Raw genomic sequence first — 5,749 nt, 5'->3', positions numbered from 1 at the left:
ATATAAGATATAATAAGATAATATACTTTTCTTCTTCTTCTTCTTCTTTTCCTTCCTTTCCTTCTTCTTCTTTTCCTTCCTTTCCTTCTTCTTCTTCTTCTTATTATTATTATTATTATCATTATTCTTTTCTTTCTTCTTTTTCTTCTTTTTTTCTTTTTTCTTTCTTTTCTTTTATTCTGTGAACTGAACCCACCCGCTGTATACAAAGAGATCCCTCTGTTTATTAATTCTCCGTGTAAAAGCATTCGAATGGCGTTTACCTTTTCGTTTGTGGAAATAACAAGGAGCTATTTTTCACCGCAAGTTTCACTTAAAACACCGCCTTGCCCCGGTCTCCGAGGTCCATGCCTGGAATCACGAGGGACGCTGCTCCTATCATTCTATCGTGGCAGCGACTCCATCCCTATCGTAGCCGATCCTAATTTTCCCTCTTCTAATCACGCTTATCATGTAGCATATCTCTTCTCTCCTCTTCTCCTCTCCTCTATTCTCTTCTCTTCTCTCCTTCCTCTCCCTTCTTCCCTACCTTTTTTTCTCCGTTTTACCGATTACTCTTCCACCTTTCTTCCTCATCTCCTCTCTCCTCCCTTTTTTCTGCATCCTTTCTTCTCATCTCATCTCTACCCTTTTTCCTCATTCCTTCTCTCCTCCCTTTCTTCCCTTTCTCTCCTCATTCCCTCTTTCTCCTCATTCCCCCCCCCCTTTCTCATTACCTTTCCCTTTCTCATTACCTCTCCCTTCCTTCTCATTACCTCTCCCCTCTTTCTCCTCATCCCCCCCTCTCCTCTTTCCTCCCCATTCCCCTCTTCTCTTTCCTCCTCATTCCCTCCCCCCCTTTCATCTCATCTCCTCTTCCCCTTTCTCCTCATTCTCTCTCCCCTCTTTCCTCCCCTCTTTCTCCCCTCCCGACCAGACGCGAGCCAAAGTACACACACACAGGCAGTCGCTGAGAAAAGATGTTGTTATGCCTCTGCCTGCCAGGTTGTGGCTTCTCACTCGCTCCCATTCCCATCTTCGCATTCCTATCTTCGAGTATTCCTATCTTCGCATTCCTATCTTCGCATTCCTATCTTTGCATTCCTATCTTCGTAATCCTATCTTTGAATATTCCTATTTTCGCATTCCCTATCTTCGTAATCCTATCTTCGCATTCCTATCTTCGAGTATTCCTATCTTCGCATTCCTATCTTCCCCTCTTCTTCTCCCTCCCTCTTCCCTCCTTCGCGCCGCCAAAATCTTGCGTCGATCTCTTTTTCCCGCCAAAAATCACAAGCTCTCGCGGCGGCCGCTTCTCCGTCGACGCACGGAAAAACCTGGCGAATATTTTGGCGGGTCGGGGGGGGGGGGGGAGAAGGTGGGGGGGGGGAGATATTTATGGCTTGATTTGTTTAAAATTTTAAATTCTATTTTGTTTTAGTTTTTTTCTTCTTTTTCTTCTACTTTGTCATCTGTCTCGTTAAATTTCTTTCTGTTCATCTGTCCTTCCTTCCTTCCTTCATTCATTCATTCACCCCCCCTCCCTCTCTTGCTCCCTTCTTTCATCAAGCCACCCACCCACCCTCCCTTCACCCACCCTCCCTCCCTCATTTCCTCCCTCCCTCCCTTCATCCACCCACCCACCCACCCTCCCTCCCTCCCTCCCGTCACCCACCCTCCCTCCCTCCCTCGTTTCCTCCCTCCCTCCCTTCATCCACCCACCCACCTTCCCTCCCTCCCTCCCACCCTCCTTATAACCTAAATATCGCCCACCTCCGCCCACCCGCCAAACAATGGACAAGCGAAGCCACACTTCAACAAGCAGTAACGCCCTCGAACCCATCAAGACCCATCAGAACCCATTAGAACCCATAAGAACCCAGCAGGAGCCCCACAACACGCCCCCTCCCTTCCCTCCCTCCCCACCACCCAGTCACCCCACTGTGTAGTCACGCTGCCCACCCATACCCGACAATAATGGGTTTGGCTGGGGCGGTAATGGGGTGAAATCGGCACGGAATGGGTTGCAATTCCCTTTGACGCCCCGTGCTCCGAATAGTGTGGAATTATATATTCTTTTTTTTCGCGCGATTAACATGTCCTTTTTTTTTTTTTTTTTTTTTTTTTTGGGGGGGGGGGCATTACTCATCGTGGTGGGTGGGGGGGGGGGGTGTTTGTGTGTGTGTGTGTGTGTGTGTGTGTGTTTTGGTGTGTGTGTGTGTGTGTGTGTGTGTGTGGTGTGTGTGTGTGTGTGTGTGTGTGCGCGCGTGTGTGCTCGCGCATGTCCGTGCGTAAATTTACACATACACAACCTTTTCAATCAGATCTATTCACTAAACTGACAAACATACCACACAGACATCACCCCACACACGAGCCCAGAGGTTTATTCATCAGCTTATTCATGAGCTTAATCACAGACTCATAACTCACCAAGACGAGTCCCACCCCCCCCCCCGCCTTACCCACGTCTGCGTCGAGCGTCACTCCGCTACAAATCGGTCTCCCAGACGCGCCTCTTACGTCACGGTGACGTCATGTCATTCATCGCTTCGCCAGAATGAAACTCGCGCCAAAGGATTAGAGAAATCGAAGGAGCGAAATAAACGAAAGCATGCGGAAAGGGAAGAAATATGTACACACACACACACACACACACACACACACACACACACACACACACACACAACACAAAATATCCCCACGTGTCATGTCCATATGCCTAATTACAGCAACAAAGACATATCTATGACCCTTTGTAGCCCCTGCTGCCGTGACCTCATATGACCTAACTTGACCTGCCACCTTTCCCACCTGCTTCCCTTCCAAACGACCCCTTTGGTCACGGTAATTAGTTACAGCTGAGGTGAAATATTAACCAAATTCATTAGTTTTTTTTATGAATGCGAATAGTTACAGAAATGCATCAGAGTTTGGAACAAATTATATCATGTGATTATGATTATCTGAGAAGGTCAAAACAGATCGTGAAAATACACGTATGTTGATGTTATCTGTCTGTCTGTTTGTCTGTCTATTTGTCTATTTAATTGTCTATCTATATATCATAACCTTTGTACAAAACCTTGAACGTAATAGTGGCAACCAAAAACAAGGAACTAAAGAACAGAATAATAAGAAATAAGAAAATACAAAAAGAAAATCACACACAAAGAAATGGAGATAAAGATCAGAGAAGAACTGAAAGTAAATTAGTACGAAGGAGGGAGATGAAACAGGTCGATAATGTCGAAAGGGAGGAGAGAGAGAAAGCAATCCTTTTTCTCTCTCTCTTCGCGTTGAAACAAATTTAAAAGGGAGAAAAGAAAGGAATATCCGAATAATAAAAGAGTCAAATATTAATCAAAAAAGAGAAAATGGTTCAAGACAAAATGAGAACTACAATAAATGATGGAGTAAAAAAAAAAAAAAGGAATAAGCAAACACCGAAAACGAAGATAAAAAATTAAACGAACCGCTTTTACATTCCCGTATCTGATACGAGGAACTCCCCCCCCCACACACACACATTAATCACCTTATACATATATACGGTATATGTAAGAGATCCGATGCCCTTCTGCGGGGGTATCCGATGCCCTTCTGCGGGGTGCTGCCCTTCTGACTCGACCCAATCCCCTTTAAAAGGCATCGAACGCCCTCGGCCATATAATCTCATGACAAATCGGGCGGGAATCAAAGGCCTTATACTCTGCTTGGACGAAAAGGTAAGGAGCCGCAGACGGAGGCTTTTCGGGATCCAGGCTTATGAGGAGAGCGGTTACAGTAACAATACATAATGGCATAAACCGTAAAGTTAAAACTACAACAGCAAACACTCGCTTTTTAAAAGGCAAAGATTAGTTATATCGATGAATCCAGTCTTATTAGAAGAGCGGTTAATACGACAATAAATAATAATATATACCGCAAAATAATAATAATAATAAAAAAAAAAATCCTTTTACAACAATAAATGGAAAATTTGGTAATGTCGATAAGGTTCCATGAGGTTCTATTTTCACTAGAGCGGCCAAAAGGATAATAATATTTACGAATTTCTAAACGCTTCCCTTGCATAGCATTAATTAGAAACACGGGCGATGCTCGCGGATTTGTGGATCCATTTTTCTTCGATAAAGTCGGTCAGATTATCCATTTTAGAATACATTTCTAAACAGTCGGAACTATAATCATATCCACCGATCTATTTTTTGAAAGGACGCTTAGAAAAATAATAAATGGACTACTTATTTATTCATTTTTGAGAGAGTTTTGAAAAGTTCATACATACATTCCAGCGAATTCGTTCCTCAAGAGAGCGGTTAGAATACTACTACCGACGCTTTTCCGAATCCATTTCTAATCACAGCGTTCGAGAAACGTAAATTGATTACATTCAGATCCTTTAGAGGCAGGGCGGTGAGAACAGTAATAATGTAGGAATTCTGTGGATCCATTTTACACATGCGAGTGGCTAGCGTGGTTTTTAAAGGCTGCGGTTTCGAGTAATTAAACGCCAAAATAGTTATTACGAGGCAATTACACGCCAAAGTTAATGATTTTTTTGCGCTGTAATCTTACAACAGATGTTCCTTAAGAATAATTAAGAGTTATGGAAACCAAGAAGCAGGGAGATAGGCAATTGATATGTATGTGTGTGTGTGTGTGTGTGTGTGTGTGTGTGTGTGTGTGTGTGTGTGTGTGTGTGTGTGTGTGTGTGTGTGTGTGTGGTGTGTGTGTGTGTGTGTGTGTGTGTGTGTGTGTGTGTGTGTGTGTGTGAATGTGAATGTGAATGTGAATGTGAATGTGAATGTGAATGTGAATGTGAATGTGAATGTGAATGCGAATGTTCATGTGCATATGCATAAGCATGTGCATATGTGTGTATACATATATGCATATACGATTACGTATGCGCATGTGTGCTTCTGTCTCCACATGCGCTCCCCCCCCCCTATACCCCTCCTCCCCCTCACCCCCACCCACCTGCACCCCATACCGTGAGCTCTAAAACCCGGAGTTCAGTTCCTTACCCGATGTCCTGCCGTGACGTCACCCTCCCTCCCTCCCTTCCCCTTCCCCTCCCCTCCCCCTCCCTCGCCTGCATCTCCCTCTCGGCTCCTTCCTCCCGCGGCCTCACCTGCTCAGCCTCCTCCCGCGCCCGCCACAAGGGCAGCTAATGAAGGGCGCGCTTGGCCCTTCCGACCCCCGCGAACGACATCGAAGGCATGCGGATCCAGATTTGTGTCTGTGACGTAGAGGGACGGTTTATATATTGTTTTTATTTATTTTATTTATTTATTTATCTATTTAATTATTTATTTATTTATTTTTCATTTTTTTGAGAGGGTAGTGGTGATGGCTTAATCTTAAGAGAGAGAGAGAGAGAGAAATTAGAACAGCCGAGTAAAAATAAATATATAAGAGAGAGAGAGAGAGAGAGAGAGAGAGAGAGAGAGAGAGAGAGAGAGAGAGAGAGAGAGAGAGAGAGAGAGAGAGAGAGAGAGAGAGAGAGAGAGAGAGAGAGAATTAGAACACCCGAGAAAAACAAAAACAAAAAAAACAAGCGACTATAGCAGTGGGTACTCATATCGTGGGCGTGGGCGTGGGCGGGGGCGAGGGAGGCGTTGGCCGATAAGGAGAGCTCCTACGGTATCCTGCGGGCGGCACAGTCCCTACACAGAACGTCCGCCCACGCCCCTTTTCATCGCAGAGCAGCGCCCGCGTCCGCACCCACGCCCTCACGCCCACGCGCCCTCTCTTGCTC

Source organism: Penaeus monodon, chromosome 14 (assembly GCF_015228065.2).
Source record: "Penaeus monodon isolate SGIC_2016 chromosome 14, NSTDA_Pmon_1, whole genome shotgun sequence".
NCBI classification, from domain to species: domain Eukaryota; kingdom Metazoa; phylum Arthropoda; class Malacostraca; order Decapoda; family Penaeidae; genus Penaeus; species Penaeus monodon.
The sequence above is the reverse complement of the archived record's forward strand: the minus strand, read 5'-3'. Positions refer to the sequence as shown.